General features: G+C 46.8%; 1 long non-coding RNA gene across 1 annotated transcript in view; it reads right to left on the bottom strand.

Annotated features, from left to right (window-relative positions):
• The window catches only part of LOC115093295, a 60,857-nt gene that overhangs the window by 33,437 nt on the left and 9,216 nt on the right, over positions 1-18,204 (bottom strand). The window contains exon 2 of the long non-coding RNA XR_003857271.1: positions 16,182-16,230. This is a non-coding gene — a long non-coding RNA (uncharacterized LOC115093295). The remainder of the gene's footprint in view (positions 1-16,181; positions 16,231-18,204) is intronic.

Below are 18,204 nucleotides of genomic sequence, written 5' to 3'. Positions count from 1 at the left end.
AGTGAATTCCATCCGTAAGAATCCCCCTTGCTAACTCAACGGCTAGCAATAAACAGTAGGCTTAAATATCCGGGCAGCATGATGTCATCACAGGGGGACGCCCCAGAGGAACATGCCAATGATGAAATAAGAATGAGGGCCGCGCGGCGCACGCACCCTAAGATACCTGGAGAGCATAGCGGGAGGCAGCGCCCAAGCCGGTCCGGGGACGCTGGAGAGGACGGCAGACGGATGCCGCGGCAGCCAGGCGTCCATCAAGAGCAGGAGGAGTCGCAGTCAAGGAAAGGTAGGCAGAGTGAAGCCGTCGGGCAGCGATGGTCGCAACACTCAGCTAAATTCTGCCAGCCCCGCACCCAAAGGCTCAACCCGAGGGAAACATGGGCTGGTATAGGTGAAGATCCTTTTTGGTCTCTGCTTTGTCTGATTCCGCCTGCTGATGGCGAGAATCTGGAGGGTACCTCCCTGCAGGTAAAGCCAATCTCGCCTCAGCCTAAGGGTCCACAGACACAACAGTTTGCTGAGGCCATGGACTCGGCGGACTTGACTTTGCTCCAAGCGATTCCTGGGATAGCCTGCAGGCTGCAAACCAGCAGGGTGCCTTGGAGCTCCTGGCTGCAGCGATGTACCTCCTTATCGCATGACTGGATGCCCTGACCTCTCCTGTGGTATCACCTCCACCCGTACTGTTGCCACCACCTCCTTCACCACCCAGCTGGCCTGTCCCCCAGCTGCCAGCTCCACCCCAATATGCTGGGGATTCCAAACAGTGTCAAGGATTCCTTAATAGGTGCAGAATACACTTCCAGTTACAGGCTCCGTTATTCCCTGATGTTCAAACTAAGATCACGTACATTCTTTCATTACTCAATGGAACAGCACTGGCTTGTGCTTCTCCCCTCTGGGAGCGAGGGGTTCCCCTCTTGCTTGACCTTCCACAGTTTATGGAGCAGTTTAGCATTGTCTTTGAGGAGTCTGGCCATGCAGCAGCAGTGGCCTCTAATCTGCTTCACCGCCATTAAGCTCCCAAACCGTGGCCAATTATGGGATGGAATTTTGCACACTGGCTTCCATGCTAAATTGGCGAGAGGACAGCTTGGTTGCCATCTTCCTGGAAGATCGTTCTGGGAGAATCAAGGACAAGCTTACCGCCTGAGAGCATCCCACCTCACTAGAAGCATTTATTGCTCTAACCAACAAAATAGACCATTGGTTACAGCAAACGGCTCAAGAGCTCTGTCCGGCACAAAGGAGTGTCTCGCTGGCACCCCAGTTCCAACATCTGCTCTCACCTTCAGCTTTTACACCATTGACTTCTCCTCCTCCAGAGGAAGAACCAGTGCAATTGGGATGCTGCTGCTTGGCCCCAGAAGAAAAACGTCAGTGCAGACAACAGGGTCTCTGGCTCTACTGCGCGGCTCATGGCTCTCTTTTGGCCCAGTGTCCACAGAGGTTGGGAAACTTCAATGCCTAGGGTCTTTTGGGGAGATGACCCTATGCCTCACTGTACCGGTTCCCCAACTCCTTCTGCTGGTCACACTGGAACTGGGCTCCTTATGTTTCTCTACCCAGGCCTTTATAAATTCTGGTTCTGGTGGAAATTTCATTTTGCAAGACCTGGTTGACCAGGTCCAGATGACTTCCCCGCTAGTGATCTCCTCGGTTTTTGGAGATCCACTTCCAGGCAGGTTACTCAGATAATGATGCCTTTTGCCTCATACACCAGCCTCTTGCACTTAGAGAAGATCAGTCTTCATGTGATCTCCAGAGCAATTCATCCCATCATACTAGGTCTACCGTGGCTCCAACAACATCAGCCTCACCTGGATTGGTCCACCTAACAGCTCGCCCGCTGGGGTCACGGGTGTACAGATTCTTGCTTGATACTTGTGGAGTTCCTCATCCAATAACTAGGGCTTCCATACTTCCTCCCCAGTATGCAGATTACAAGGATGTCTTCTCAAAGAAGAGTGCTGAGATCTTGCCTCCTCACCGCATGTATTATTGTGACATAGAACTTATCCCAGGAGCTATGCCTCTGTGAGGCTGGGTTTATTGCTTATCTCTCCCAGAATCTCAAGCCATGTCAACCTATATACAAAAGAATCTGGAACGCGGGCTCATCCGCCCCTCCTCCTCTCTGACAGGGGCTGGGATCTTCTTTGGCATTAAGAAGGACCGTTATCCATTACCTCTCTTTGATCATCTACAGGGTGCCAAGATATTAATGAAATTAGATCTCAGGGTGCATACAGCTTCATCTGCATCAAAGCTGGCAAAGAATGGAAAACCGCATTTAACACTCGCATCGGACACTACGAGTATTTGGTCATGCCTTTTGAGCTTTGCAGTGCCCTGGCTTTGCAATCCCTGGCGGTTATCTAGAAAATGGTCAACAAGATCTTCCATTATCTGCTGTACACCTGGGTGGTTGTATACTTGGATGACACATTGATCTTTTCCTGGACCTTGAGTTCCCACTGTACAGATGCTGAGATGGGATGTTCGGGTTATATTAGGGTACGGGTGCTTGTTAGGATATTAAGGTTATATTAGAGTAGAGATACTGGGATGGGATGTTAGGGTTATGTTAGGGTACAGATGCTGGGATGGGATGTTAGGGTTATATTAGGGTACGGGTGCTTGATTGGGATATTACGGTTATATTAGAGTAGAGATACAGGGATGGGATGTTAGGGTTATGTTAGGGTACAGATGCTTGAATGGGATGTTAGGGTTATGTTAGGGTACAGATGCTGGGATGGGATGTCAGGATTATGTTAGGGTACAGATGCTGGGATGGGATGTTAGGGTTATGTTAGGGTACAGATGCTGGGATGGGATGTTAGGGTTATATTAGGGTACGGGTGTTTGATTGGAATATTAGGGTTATATTAGAGTAGAGATACTGGGATGGGATGTTGGGGTTAGGATTATGTTAGGGCACAGATGCTTGGATGGGATGTTAGGATAATGTTAGGGTACAGATGCTGGGGTGGGATGTTAGGGTTAGGATTAGGATTATGTTAGGGCACAGATGCTGGGATGGGATATTTGGGTTATGTTAGGGTACAGATGCTTGGATGGGATGTTAGGGTTAGGATTAGGATTATGTTAGGGCACAGATGCTGGGATGGGATATTTGGGTTATGTTAGGGTACAGATGCTGGGATGGGATGTTAGGGTACAGATGCTGGGATGGGATGTTAAGGTTATGTTAGGGTACAGATGCTGGGATGGGATGTTAGGGTTAAGATTATGTTAGGGCACAGATGCTGGGATGGGATATTTGGGTTATGTTAGGGTACAGATGCTTGGATGGGATGTTAGGGTTATGTTAGGGTACAAATGCTGGGATGGGATGTTAGGGTTAGGATTATGTTAGGGCACAGATACTGGGATGGGATATTTGCGTTATGTTAGGGTACAGATGCTTGGATGGGATGTTAGGGTTAGGATTATGTTAGGGCACAGATGCTGGGATGCGAAATTTGGATTATGTTAGGGTGCAGATGCTGGGATGGGATGTTAGGGTTAGGATTATGTTAGGGCACAGATGCTGGGATGGGATATTTGGGTTATGTTAGGGTACAAATGCTGGGATGGGATGTTAGGGTTAGGATTATGTTAGGGCACAGATACTGGGATGGGATATTTGGGTTATGTTAGGGTACAGATGCTTGGATGGGATGTTAGGGTTAGGATTATGTTAGGGCACAGATGCTGGGATGCGAAATTTGGATTATGTTAGGGTGCAGATGCTGGGATGGGATGTTAGGGTTAGGATTATGTTAGGGCACAGATGCTGGGATGGGATATTTGGGTTATGTTAGGGTACAGTTGCTGGGATGGGATGTTAGAGTTAGGATTATGTTAGGGCACAGATGCTGGGATGGGATATTTGGGTTATGTTAGGGTACAGATGCTGGGATGGGATGTTAGGGTTAGGATTATGTTAGGGCATAGATGCTGGGATGGGATATTTGGGTTATGTTAGGGTACAGATGCTGGGATGGGATGTTAGGGTTAGGATTATGTTAGGGCACAGATGCTGGAATGGGATATTTGGGTTATGTTATAGTACAGATGCTGGGATGGGATGTTAGGGTTAGGATTATGTTAGGGCACAGATGCTGGGATGGGATATTTGGGTTATGTTATGGTACAGATGCTGGGATGGGATGTTAGGGTTAGGATTATGTTAGGGCACAGATGCTTTCAATGGGATTTTAGGGTTATGTTAGGGTACAGATGCTGGGATGGGATGTTAGGGTTATTTTAGGGTAAAGATGCTAGAATGGGATATTAAGGTTAAGTTAGGGTAGAGATGCTGGGATGGGATGTTAGGGTTAGGATACATTTAGGGTACAGATGCTGGGATGGGATATTTGGGTTATGTTAGGGTACAGATGCTTGGCTGGGATGTTAGGGTTATGTTATGGTACAGATGCTGGGATGGGATATTTGGGTTATCTTAGGGTACAGATGCTGGGATGGGATGTTAGGTTTAGTGTAGAGATGCTGGGATGGGATATTAGGGTTATGTTAGGGTAGAGATGCTGGAATAGGATGTTAGGGTTAGGGTTTTGTTACGGTACAGATCCGTGGGTGTGATGTTAGAGTTATGTATAGGAACAGGGTATAGATGCTGGGATTGGATTTTTCCAGTCTATAAGGTATGGTTTTGAAAGTTGCCTGTGAAATTGCAGGCTTTTGAAGCTAAGAATCTCCCCTCTGTCCTGGCCTTGCAAACACTCAGACTACCTTGACTGAAATCACTGCCTTGTTGGCAGTGTGTGCCTTCCCAAGGCTCTGTCTGCTTGCACAAGGATTCAGCCCCTGGCTCTCTGAGGCACATTCGCAGGGGAATGTTTAGGTACTCTTGATCAACCTTAGGCCCGTAAGATGTTGTGGGTATTCACAAGCTAACCTTGACTTTTTCTTTCTGTTCCTTTCTTTTCTCTGTATTTGGCTGAGCAACGTATCAATAAAAAAAAAATCCTGCATTTTAAAGAGCAAAGTTTAATAAACAAGTTCTGTAGTACCAGACAGAATTTCAGCCACCCACCCTGTGTATATCTCAGTCTGCGAGACCTAACCAAGACCTCCAGTATGACTGCAAAGCACCGTTTCCTCTCTGTCTCTCTCCTCCTCTCCTCTCTTTCTTATCTGTCTCTCTAGGTTACAGTATAGATCATTTTCTATCTCCCTCTTTCCCCATCCCCATTTTACTTCTCCTTTTTATGCTTCGCTTTAGTTCTTTTAGGATTATAAATGCATTTATGTATTTGCTTTCTCTGTCTGTCTGTCTGTCTGTGTGTATATTATCTCAACAACAATTTAATCTACAGCATCCAAATTTTTCTGACAGGTGGATCAATATAAAAGCAAAAAACTGGAGTAACATTGTGCCATAAAACTTATGCATCTAGCCAAAAATGGGGGGAAAAAGACTCTTCCCTCATTAAATGTATGGGTCTGTTTGTCTGTATGCACCATTTAACCTATAGCAACCATATTTTCAGGACAGCTGTATCTACATAAAAGCTCGAAACGAAAAGAATGCTTTCCCATTAAAGCTATACATCTAGCATAAAATTGTTGTTAATGTGAACGAGTGTCTTTTCACTATTTTGTAATTCTTTTTGTGCTTGTTTCGGTCTCTCTTCATTGCTTCTCTTGCTGTTTTCCTTCTCTCTCTCTCCCTATCTCTTGCACACACAAGTTGTGAGTCAGGCTTCAGCCAGTTCAGAAAGCAGATGCTAACTCAAACAGTTCAAAGCAAAGCGGGAAAAGAAAAGGGGGATTGTGTCATGCAAACCATGTCCCCGAGTGTTTTACAATCCAGAGGGAAGTGGACGGGGGTAACAACGGTAGCAGAATTCGAGAGAGCCTGGGGCAGAGACAGAGGATCCTTGGTGCTGAGGAGGTGAAGGTAAAGCTACAGATCAAGCGGGCTCTTATGGTCCTTATAGGCCTACTTTTCTGTGTAAGGAATCAGAGGGAGACAGAGAGAGCTTCGGCAAGGAAAGGGTTAAGTGATCTGCTTGCAGGGCAGGGTAAGTGGGTCATGAGGAGATTCCTGGTGGGTGTCCAGCAATCCCAGATCTGTTTTCCATTTGATAATTATTAACTAAACAACTTCTGGGAGAGCACTAACCTAGTGAAAGCAGATATCGTAGCACCATCTGCTTCTGAAGGCAGGAAAGCTGTAAACTTTCTCCTTGTCACCAAGGCACTGGGAAGCGGGGCTGTCAGATTCATTCCCGAGGGCTACCAGATCGCTCCTCGTCACCAGGGACAGTCTGAGCAGCACTATCTGGTTCCCTTATTAAGGGAGCCTCTGAAGCTGGGGATTTCACTCCTTCAGTGAGGAACAGTCACAGCCAGGGGTTGAGACCCTAGCGCTCTGTGATGATTGGGAGATACTGGGCTTCTCTAACGCAGCGTGTGGAGATCAGTGGTATGAATGAGGATGTGTTTGAGGCCCCCCCTCCCCTTTTATTTTTCTGCTGTAGAGTAATTTATTTTCTCTTTCCTGATATTTCTCTTAAAATCAACGTAGTGTAACCCCCTCTTGGACGGAGCACATAAAATGCGAGAGGGTCTAGCACCCGAATGAGACAACTGCTGGACTCTCGGGAAGGGTTCGGCGGGAACGTGGGTCCAAGCAGCCAATGTAGTAAACCCAGGCAGACAGGCAAGGAGGAAATGCGACAGGCCTGAGCAGAGAAGGGACCTCAAGCTCTTAGAGGATCCCTTCTCTGACCTCCTTTGACTGCTGTTTCCCTTGCTCAAATTACTTGGGAGTCACTCCACAAATATAGTCAAACAACAAAACTTTCATCTTCTGGTGATACCAGCTGTCAGCATATAACAGTAGATGGAGAGATAACACCGATTAGATCAGGGTACAAAGGCTTGCCCAGCTAGGCTGAAATGGTTAGAAAGAGTTAAACGTACTGAGTCGCTAACAGGCTGTATACACCTTCCCCCAGCTTAGTTACAAAATACTTTGCCACACTGCACTCCCATGATTCAGCAACACAGGCGCTGAATCCAAGCTCCAGTCCTTTAATTAGTTCCCTTTTTCCTCAACTGAATCTGGGTATCACAGTCTTAGTACCGCAGATACTGCCAGGCCTGGCGCGACTGGGTGTGGATACCGTGCATTTGTATGAGGTGGCACACCCGGGGGGGGGGGGGGGGAGGGGCGCGGCGGGCCAGCGGCAGCAGGAGAGGCCATGGGGCCACCGGCGGAGCCGGTGGCCAAAGAAGGAGAGAGGCTGCCGACGGAGGTCAACTCGTCGGCGATTGAAAAATGACAGGCCCGGTGTTCCCTTTTATTTGTGTGTGTGTCTGCGGGTGCCCATGTACAACTTTTCCAGCGGGCGCACACAGCTCCTACCACTCCCCCCCTCCTCCCAAGCAGAAAGGCTGGTGGGACATGGTGGAGCCCATCCTTCCACAGCCCAATGACAACAGGAGGCCTTGTGTCTATGTGTGTGAGCTTGTAAGTGTGTGTGAGTGAGTGACAGCCTGTGAATGTCTATGAGAGCCTGTATGGTGAGTGCGAGTGTCTCTGTGTCTGGGTGAGAGCCTGAGTGTGTTTGTCTGTGAATGTGTCTGTGTGAGAGCCTGTGTGCTTGTGTGTGTGTGTGTTTAGGTATGTTTGTGTGCCTGTGAACACCTATGTGTCACATATAGGCTGTTACAGGCATTCACACACACACACACACAAAATAATGTATCTGAGAGGGAGAGGGAGTGTGTGAGAGAATGAATGTGTTACTGTGCATGTGTATAAGAGAAGATAAAATTTGTGTGGCCCTACCTCCCACAGTCCACGACAATCTCAGGGTGACTGGAAATAAAAAAATTCTAGGTATGGAGAGCAGGAGATTTTGTAATCCTTATTAGTTTTAATTATTGGGTGGAATTTGATGTTTCTACTAATTTTGGGGGGGTGGAGGGGGAGAATAGAACATTTTTTAATTATTGGATTTTTTAATCATCTGATGTTTGAAATATTTTTTGGGTGTTTGGGAAATTATTTAATGTTTTATGAGGAATAGTAATGTTTCTGTTTTTCCATTGTTGCAATGCATACAGAGTCTTTGGCTTGTTGTGGGTTCCAGTTAGGTTCTTCTCTGCACATTTCTGTTTTTCTGATCTCTTTATTCTGTATTTGGTCAGAGTCTCTCTGTGTTCTGCATATGTGACCGAGGTGAGGTATTTTGCTGGCATGTAATTTCTGTGAAGGGATCTAAAGCAGCCTGGTTTCCTAATAAGAGTTTATATTGGTGTTCTAGGGCCACGTGTAATATGTGCAGGGTTGCCTTTTCATAGATGAGGTTGTTAGGGTTAGGGTTGTTTTTGTATGGGGGGAGGTTTTCTATATTGTAATGGTTATTCATGGCTTTCTGAAGGCCAGGGCCAAGCCCACACCAAACACATATCACAAAAAGCTTAATTCCATAGGAGTTCCAAGTGTCTTTTTTGCAGACTTTTCTAGTTGGCACTGCAGCAGTGCATATAAATATAAAATGCATATTGTAAGTGATATTTTTGCCTCAGAAAACTATACTTTTGAATGTTCTTTTTCATGTAAAATTTGTTGTAAATGCATAATTTAATTGTGTGTGTCTGTAAAGGGTGTGGGAGTATGTGGCATGTGTGCGAGGCTGTAACGTTTGCCTAGGGTACCTAATACTTTTCCCTATCCATGGGTTCCGGGAGAAGGGGCATGTGTTAGGACTCCCGACTCAGTCCCCTTGGCTGCTTTCCCTTGATGAGAAATGGCTTATGTCTCGGGCTTTTCTCCTTGAAGGATTGCAAAACATTATTGTTGTGTTCATGGACACTTAGACTGAGGCAGGGTTGACACAACCTGCAGGAAGGAGCCTTGCAGGTTCCCACCTTCAGCAGGTGGACCCAGACAAAGCAGAGGCCCAGTTGAAGCTTCGCCTTTACCAGCCCACGTTCCCCTCGGGTTGAGCCTTTGGGTGCCGGGACCAGCAGGTCTTAGGTGGGGGGACCTCTGCTGATTGTGGAAAGATCCGTCAAGGTAGCTGGGTCAGAGTGGGCGTAGGTGAGGTGTATATGGTGGCAGGCAGAGGTCAGTGGCAGGTGGCATTCAAAAGTGTCCAGAAGTTAGGCCAAGGTCTGTATCAGGTATTCCTCTGAAGGGAATGGCAGGACAAATAGGCAGGGCAAGAAGGCTAGGAGAAGAACAAGTGGGCAGCAAGGACGGCGTGGAAGAACTGATAAACTGAAGACAGTGATGCTGGAACTGAGGACAAGGAACATTGAACTGAGACAGGATGCTGGAGCAACTCGCACTGCTACTAGAGCAGGGAGACTTGTTATTGAGGTAAGTATGTAAAGGTCTGGAGTGTCTTTTATAGGCCTAGCTGCGTGAGGTCATCAAGCCATGCTGCGGGGCTTTTCCCACTGCATGCTCTTTAAATCTGGCAGTGTCAGCTGTGCGCACATGGACAGATGGGTCCAGGATTCTCTGGGGGCTGGCAACGGCTGTAACAGCCCCAAGGGTTGGCCATGCAGCATTTTTTGCTGTACGCAGATAGGGCATGAGTCAACGTAGGCCTTGATATCTTGTTTCATTTGGGGCCACCAGTAATGTCGCTGAAGCAATTCAAGAGTTCATGTCCACCCAGGGTGACCTGCAACACAGGAGTCCTGAGCCCATTTCAATACTTTTCCATGCATTCTGGAAGGTACCACCGGCTTTCCTGGAAGGATGGGTATCATGGTAGCCAGGAGTATCTAAGCAAGATCAATTATGTGTCTGGGAGGTTCTGGGATATCTTCTGTCTAAAAAATGTGAGAGAGGGCATACGCCCATTGATTCTTGAGTGCTGGGCGATACCATAGTTCGAAGTCAAAGTGGGCGAAGAATAAGGACCAAGGGACTTGCCTTGCATTTAAACACTGAGCTTGATGTAGAAGTTTGAGGTTTTTGTGATCTGTATATATTATATTGTAATACAGTGTTGAGCTCCTTTGAGAAGGTGGCACCATTCCTCAAGGGCTAGTTTGACAGCTAAAAGCTCTCAGTCTTCGATGAAATAATAATGGCTGCATCGGGGAGAACTTCTTCAAGAAGAAGGAACATGGACAAACTACCCCTTCTGGGGTGTGTTGACTTAAGACTGCCCCTACCCCCAGAGTTGAGGCATTAACTTTCAGGATAAAGGGTCATATTGGATCTGGATGACGTAAACCTGATCCACTCTTAAATCCTAATAAAATCTCACCCTATAATGTGTTTATCAACTTTAATTTATTTTTTGTGAAGAAAGTTTTGAAAAAATAATTTTGAAAAAAACAATTTTTGAAAAAATTTGTAATTTTGAAAAAAAAATTTTTTGCAGGTTGGGGTAAGTTTCATATATTTTGATGCATGCCTCCACGGCCTTGCTTCAATTTTTTTATTATAATCATCAACTTACCACCCTCCCACTCTCTATTTCATTCAACAATTTTTTAGCAAACTTTTGTTATTATTTAAGTAAAAAGATGTTTATATATCATTCAATAGACCCTCTTAACCATGTCTCAATGTCCACTTATTAAATGTCCACAAACATAAATGGAGCAACACCGCTCTCCACAATAAGTTATTAGGTCACCAAGGAGATGCACTTATTAAATGTCTCCATCAAAATTTATGGTTCTTACAATTTCTATTGTTATTCCTTGCTTCTTTTTTTTTGTTTTTTTGTAAAGTTCAAACTGTGATGTCTTCCGATCTTCCTCCAACTCTGTTTAATGTTCTTTCTCCAACGAGATAGAATTATTTCTTTATCCGTTATTAAATTATTCAAACTGAGTGAGTCCTTGTTATTCAAAAGACTTTATATCTACATCAATTTGTTTGAACTAAATAAATCTCTAGGGAGGCTGGGAGATCCTGAGCAGTGAGCATGTCCTTAATCTTTGAGGAGATGTCCTCAAGAAAGATTGTGATGAGGCAGTTCTCCCGCCAGTTGAGCTCTGGAGGAGATGGAGTAAATAAGAACCCATGGTGGCCATATAGCCAGACTCTTCAAAGACTGGTTTCTGGGAGGGCTGGTATGGTTAATGGAGGGGTGATTTCGAATTTCTGGGTCATCTGACTGGGGGAAATGATGATTATTATGACATTGAATGATGTTCTTTGTAAGTCTGTGACTACGTTAACACTCTTGTATATTCCTTGTTGATCTTATAAGTGTCCTATTTGTTAAATAAAAAGTTTCAAAAATACTATCTTAAACAGTTCAGTTATTTGTTGCAAGTTGTGCAGCAGTGGATCATCACACTCCGAGAGAGGGATGCTAACACTAGGGTCCAAGAAGGAGAGAATATAGGTCATCTTGCTCAGATCATCAGGAAACAATGGTGTTTGTAAGGAAAAGTGCATGCGGCACTGATTCAGAAATCCCCAGCATTGCTTGGGGTCCTTCGGGAGGGGCTGACAGCTGAGGTATAGGATGGCTAGAGGCTATGGGAGGTAGTGGCACTAACATAGGAGGTGGTGAGGCCACCAAGATAGTTAGTGCGTCCAGTTGTGTGGACAGCTGATTCATGGAAGCCGTGAGGAGCTCCAAAGTTTTCTGCTGATCCTGCAGCCAGTGGGTGAGACCCAGGATGGCCTGCAGGGATGTCAGGTCCACCGGATCCATGGCCTCAGCAATGTGTTGTGTTCATGGACCCTTAGGTGGGGTTGAAAAAACCTTCAGGGAGGAGCCCTGCAAGCCCCCACCATCAGCAGGCAGAGCCAGACAAAACAGAGGCCAAGCTGGAGCTTCTCCTTTACCAGCCCACATTTCCCTCGGGTTGAGCCTTTGGGTGTCAGGGCCAGCAGGTCTTAGGTCTTAGATAGGGGCCTCTACTGATGGCGGAGAGATCTGTCGAGGTAGCTGGGTTGGAGTGAGCGTAGATGAGGCGTATCCGGTGGCAGGCAGAGGTCAGGGTGCAGATGACGATCAAGAGTGTCCAGGAGTCAGGCAGCAGTCAGTGGCAGGCAGTGATCAAGAGTATCCAGGAGTCAAGCAGTGGTCAGTGGCAGGTGGTGATCAAGAGTATCCAGGAGTCAAGCAGTGGTCAGTGGCAGGTGGTGATCAAGAGTATCCAGAAGTCAGGCCAAGGTCAGTATCAGGTATCCATCTGAAGGGAATGGCGGGACGGATAGGCAGAGCAAGAAGGCTTGGAGAAGAATAAGTGGGCAGCAAGGGAGGTGTGGAAGAACTGAAGAACTGAAGACAGTGATGCTGGAACTGATGAACAGAAGACAGTGATGCTGGAACTGAGGACAAGGAACGCTGGAACTGAGATGCTAGAGCAATATGCATTGCTACTGGAGCAGGGAAGCCTGTTGTCGAGCCAAGGTTGTGAAGATCTGGAGGGCCTTTTATAGACCTGGCTGCAAGAGGTCATCAAACCATGCCATGGGGCTTTTCCCACAGTGGGCTTTTTAATTCTGGCAGCTTCGGCTGCACGCGCACCTAGGTGAAGGCGCGGCAGCAGAGAGTCTGCAGCATCCAGCCGTGAGGCAAACCAGCGGCATGTTGTTACACAGATGAGAGCAGCGTCCTGCCATGAGGGCATCTTGCCATGACCTGGGCCTGACCCAAGAGGGTAAGGGCAGCAGTTCACAGGATTAGCCCGCGGACCGCTGAATGTAACAATTATTTCTTCAGGCAGAACCCACTCCCTGGCTGGATTCTCTCCAACCCCTAATCCATCTTGAATGCTCCCTATCAAATTCTTAACCAACCCTTTTATACTAGGACATTGCTCTCTATTGTTCTTAAAGGGAAACACTCTTATATAAAACATCAATCATTCTCCCAATTAACACAGGGGAAATGCATTCATGCATTGAGTTAATTTTCCAGAATGAAGGCCATCAGAATAGTACGGCCTCCAAATGCAAACAGCAGGAGCAGACAACTTCTGCTATCCTTTGGCATTTTCACAATTCAGATCAGTACTCAAGTGTAGACCAAGCAGTCTCCCCCACCCAGAATTCTTTCCAGGGGCTTCTTTAGCGATGACAAGGGCTCCTTGTTGGGAGTTCCATCTTAGTCAGGTGGGGCCTGCCCGATGGTTCAGTGGTAAATACCGCCTGCAGAGGACCTCAGTTTAGTTCCCAGGCCAGGACTCTGCTCCCCAGGATGGCCTGGGGGGGGGGGGGGGGGAGGGTCCCATTCATGCAACAAACATCCAGCAGCTAGACACAGGATCCACATTACTGTGACCCAGTATCAGCCATGGCTGAGAACTATCCCTGCAATAGCTGGGCTGTATGAGTTTGTTTTATTAAGTGAGTGTACATTACAATGGCAACTCATATAACATTGTCATGCCATCAAAGTTATCTGAATAAGTTTGAAAAGGGTCTAGAACAGAAGACAAAGAAAAGAAAACCCAGATAGTTGCAAATGAAGGCCCATGGTGCAGTAGCTCAAAAAGGATCTGTTCTGATTGAGCAAGGGATCCAAAGGGGCAGATGGAAAAGTGTTGGGCCCAAAAGGGAAAAACTCACTCCAGTCTTGAAATCCTGTTCTTTAGGAAAGAATATCAAACTGCTGCTCAGGTGTAAACTGAGAATGTGCAAACCTTCCCCCTGGCTGAGCTGCACTTCCTTCTGCCTCTCTGGACTACCTGTGGTATTGATTTTTCAAAAGTATGTACCTGCACAAGACCCGGTTTCATGCGCGTAAATGGGCTTTTACAGATTACTCGAGGGAGTGTATGCTTGTAAAACTACGAGCAGGCACATGCCTGCACTAGAAAGAAGCGTTCCGAGGGCTTAGTTGGGGGGAGAGGAAGAAGCCATTTACATGCAGACCTTAGCTCTGCAATGGGCTGTAATAAAATCTCCCTCCCCAAGTGCTGCTATTATGCTCAGGGGAACGGAGGAGCAGGGTTTTTTGGGGTATGCATAAATGTGTTTGTAGTTATTTCCACATCATGATACACCAGCACAGTTGTACAGTATTTGCCTCGGTTCCCAGACCCTCCTGGCAGCTCCTGGATCCATGCTCTCTGAGATCAATCTCAGGCTGCCAGGCTCTCCCTGAAGTCTTATAATGAGGGGCCATGAGTCTGCACAAGGCATATGTTATGTTGTATATCATGCTTCCTAAATTAATTTGAACTGAATAAAAACCTTATTTAGAACTGAAATGTTGGCTCCTGACTTTTCACCTTCAGCCTTCAAGTCTCAACTCCCACAGGACTCATCGGCAAGGCAGAGGTCAGTGTTTGCAGTCAGATGCTTTCTGTGTGACCTAGTCAGGGTGCCAAAAGACTGTAGGGAAAAATGAGCTTCACCAGCCATTTCCAGGCACCGCACCCAGTGACTGGTGCTAAGTAAGTCCTGCACAGTCATGGGACCGCCGAGCTGGGATCAGTGATGTACTCTTCACCCAGATCAGCAATGCCAGGGATAAGAGCTGATAGCCTCCTGACAGGTGTCCCTGTAAATCTGAGAGCCAGGCCCTGTCCGGGCAGCAAGGAAGATGTATAAAACCTAAGGTCTGCTCCTAGAGCTTGCAACCATTGTATGAATGACTGGGACTATAGAGCCAGCAGCTCACCCATTCCAAATTTAACCCTTTAATAAAAGAAATTATTTCATGCAGTCTTTGGCTTTCTTTTTATCCCTTAGGCTATTCTTTTCTCATTCCACCCCCCACCCCCCTTTTCCCTCACTCCCTGTTATCCCTTGTAACCTTTAGGCTGTCTCATGTCCCCTTTTCCCCAGAGACCTCTCTTCTTCCTTTTCATGGCTGCCTTCATCTTTTTTTGCATCTGGGGCTCTGTATATTTTTTTTTTGTGTGTGTTTTTCTACACTCTCTATCCTCTGGCTCAGGCTTGTCATCCATGAAACACTCTTATCGCTAATTCCCTTTGACCTCTTCCTCCTCTCTCTTATAGGTAGGACTGAGTTGCCAGGACCATGAAGTTGTGCCGGCAGGTGAACTGACACTCAAGTGCAGACAGAAGTAGATATTTCAAGAAACATTTCCTATGCAGTCAGTCTTTCATGTGCATATAAGCACACAACCAGAATGTGTTTAGCTGGCATATAATGTTTAACCACCTAAAGAAAACTGTAGCATATTGCAGTATATACTTTTCTACACCTGCCAAAGCAACAAAATAGTCCATTGAGGATTTTCCTGCATCTTTCATCCTGTCTTACTGCTGAATGCAAAGTAAACTCTACAGCCTTAGCCTGCAGTGATTAACACTGGCTGTTGTGTGTTTTGTATGTGTGTGTATTTATGTAGCATTCTGTTTATATAGCTGTGCGTTTACTATAACCGTTGCTATAAGCTGCAGTTGATAGGCATGCATACACTGTACGTGTGTTGTGTGCTTAGTTACTATAAATTATTACTGCTTGCTGCAAGTGGCAGATGCATGTATGTGTCTATGTGTGTATCTCTTTCTGCGCATGTATGTGCATCTGCGTGTAGTTATGTGGGTATATATGCATGTTTTATTACTGTACATAGTTTCATTATGATGCAGGTGGCACATGAATGTACATGTGTGTGAGAGAGAGTGCATTGCTGCTGTATATTATTAGGAAAACAAGATCCTCGTCTCGTGCTGGGAACAGAATTTCTGGGGGATTATTTCTTGGGCCTGGTGTGCACGGCGCTCCTTCTCTTGGTGCTTGTGATAAGGAATGAGAATCAAGGACTCCTAACTGCTGCATCATTCTAGGAAAAGTTCAAGATGACAGGACAGGATAACTTAGTGGAACTATTCATCAAATGACTTTAGCAGAAGGAGCGGAACGTGATAAATACGCAGTGATGTAAGACAGAAGGAATGGAAGAAACTCTGGCAAGCCATGGGGGCTTCTTAAAATAAACGCTGCCCCGCTGGCGGCTGTGTGCAAGCAGCCCTAGCAGAGTGACCTCAGCTCAGCACTACCTGGAAGGGCATTTTCTGGAGGAGTGTTTTTAAGTTATTATTTTGCATAACAATAAACAAACAACTGCAAAATACCAGCAATAATCCTGATGGAAGGGAGAAAAATCTACTACTGACCACTTGCCAAACTAGAGCACTCTAAACTGATTAAAAAGGAGCCAGATCTGACTCAAGAAGATTAGAAAGCGGGTCTTTGCTTGGAGTCAGTGAACAGGATACTTACTTGATCGTAAGCCTACACAGGCAGAGAAATCTTCCTTAAATCAGACCACCTGTACCGAGTCAAAAGACAGGGCAAGACATGAAATTAATTTACAAGAGTCTATCAAGCAGGAAAAGGTATCTAAAAACTTGAATTACAAGCTTACATCTCAAAAATCAAATATGGAGCAGAACTAAAGTGTCACAGTGATTGTGATTCCTTTTTTGGTATGGAACCCGATAATATAAATTCAGCGGACTACCAACCACCTCCCTCACGGCTCCTCTCTCTGCAGCGGCTCATCATCAACAACATACGTATGCTCTCTCTCTTTCTGCCCTCACCCTCAGTTCATCTCATACTCTCTGGCCCCTCACCCTGCTCTCAGTCCGTCCCCCAACACCCAATCTCTCTCTCCCTTACCTAGATCATCCCCTCTCCCCCACAACAGCCAGTATCTAGTTGCTCACCTCTGCCACCACCCACCATCCTGTCACCAACTGCACCCACCTAGCAGTCTCCAGCTGCCCCCAGCCAATATCAATCAAGTCAGCCCTCCCTTCTAACCAGGCAGTTCATTCCCCCACCCACCCACCCATCAGCCTGCCTCAGCACCCCCCATTGTTCTGAGGCTTGCAGCCAACTCCTCTCCCAAGTGCAGCTCTCGCTTTTCAGCACCGCTCAGCTCTCCAAACTTTTCAGCTGTGTAGTGCTTTGTGCTCTTGTGCTGTTTTCCTGAGAATGTGAGGCCATAAGATGACAGTGAGTGTTTGGGAAGCACACAGTTCAAATGCACTTGAGAGCCATGCAGTGCCAGAAGGCAACTGCATGGCTCTCAAGTGCATTTGAACTGTGCACCCTGCTGTGCATTTGAACTGTGCACCCTGCTGTGCATTTGAACTGTGCACCCTGCTGCTCCTGCCACCCACTCTGTGGGTGGCAGGAGCAGCTACAAATGTCGAAACTAGGTAGCGAGGGGCAATTCCCCAGGAATAATTTTCAAATGACCTGAAAATTATGTGGAACTGTTTATAAGGATTGTGAACCCTTGTTCTGTGGGGAGGTTGACTCATCCTACAGAGAAGGCCCTGTAGGTCCTCCCTGACAGCTGCCAGGTCTAGGCTAGTGCAAGACTGGTCTAGGGACTCACCTTTACCAGCCTCTTTCCCCTTAGGTTAAGCCCTCTGGTTCCGGGGAACCAGCATGATATAGGTTTGAGTCTCGTGGAGCTCGGTGAGAAGTCCCAGTCATGACTGAGGTTAGAGACAGCTGGCAGACAGGGATGGTCGTGGATCTGGCTGAGAACAGAGGCAGACGGCAGGTGAGAGTGATCTAGGTCCAGCCTGTGGTCGGGGGCAAGCGGCAGGCGAGAATGGTCAAGATCCAGGCTGTGATCAGAGGTAGGTGGCAGGCGAGTACAGTCCAGGCAGTGGTCAAACCAAGAGTCAGTCCGAGGAAAGGCTGGGCTAGAGGAGTCGAGTTAGGCAGGCAGGACTTGGAGAGACAAGGCTGGTAGGCAGGCTTGGAGAGATTGGACAGACAGGCTTGGGGAAATGAAGGCAGGATCATCAGGCTTGGAGAGACGAAGGCAGGATCAGATAGGAATGCAGCAACGCACACCTCAAAGGCTGTAGTTGACCTATTGCTGAGTCTGTGCTCTGTTGCACAGCCAGGGTTTAAATTCCTGGTCATGTGACATAATCAGGCTGCACCAAGAGGAGCGGTTCCCACTGCAGGGCTTAGATAGACTGGTATGCAGGGCCTAGAGAGGAGGCCCTGGCAGGAGATGGCGGTGGTGTCCTAGCTGCGAGGCACATTGCAGCATCGGCGGCATCATAAGAACATAAGACTTGCCACACTGGGTCAGACCAAAGGTCCATCAAGCCCAGTATCCTGTTTACAACAGTGGCCAAGCCAGGTCATAAATACCTAGCAGGATCCCGAGGAGAAGATAAATTGAAAAATTCTAAGCTGCTTACACCAAGCAAAAACAGTGGATTTCCACAACTCTACTTTAATAATGGTTAATGGACTTTTCCTCCAG

The sequence above is a fragment of the Rhinatrema bivittatum genome, chromosome 6, assembly GCF_901001135.1.
Source record: "Rhinatrema bivittatum chromosome 6, aRhiBiv1.1, whole genome shotgun sequence".
Taxonomy (NCBI): Eukaryota; Metazoa; Chordata; class Amphibia; order Gymnophiona; family Rhinatrematidae; genus Rhinatrema; species Rhinatrema bivittatum.
Note: the sequence above shows the minus strand (reverse complement) of the source record. Positions and strands in the feature narration are given on the sequence as shown.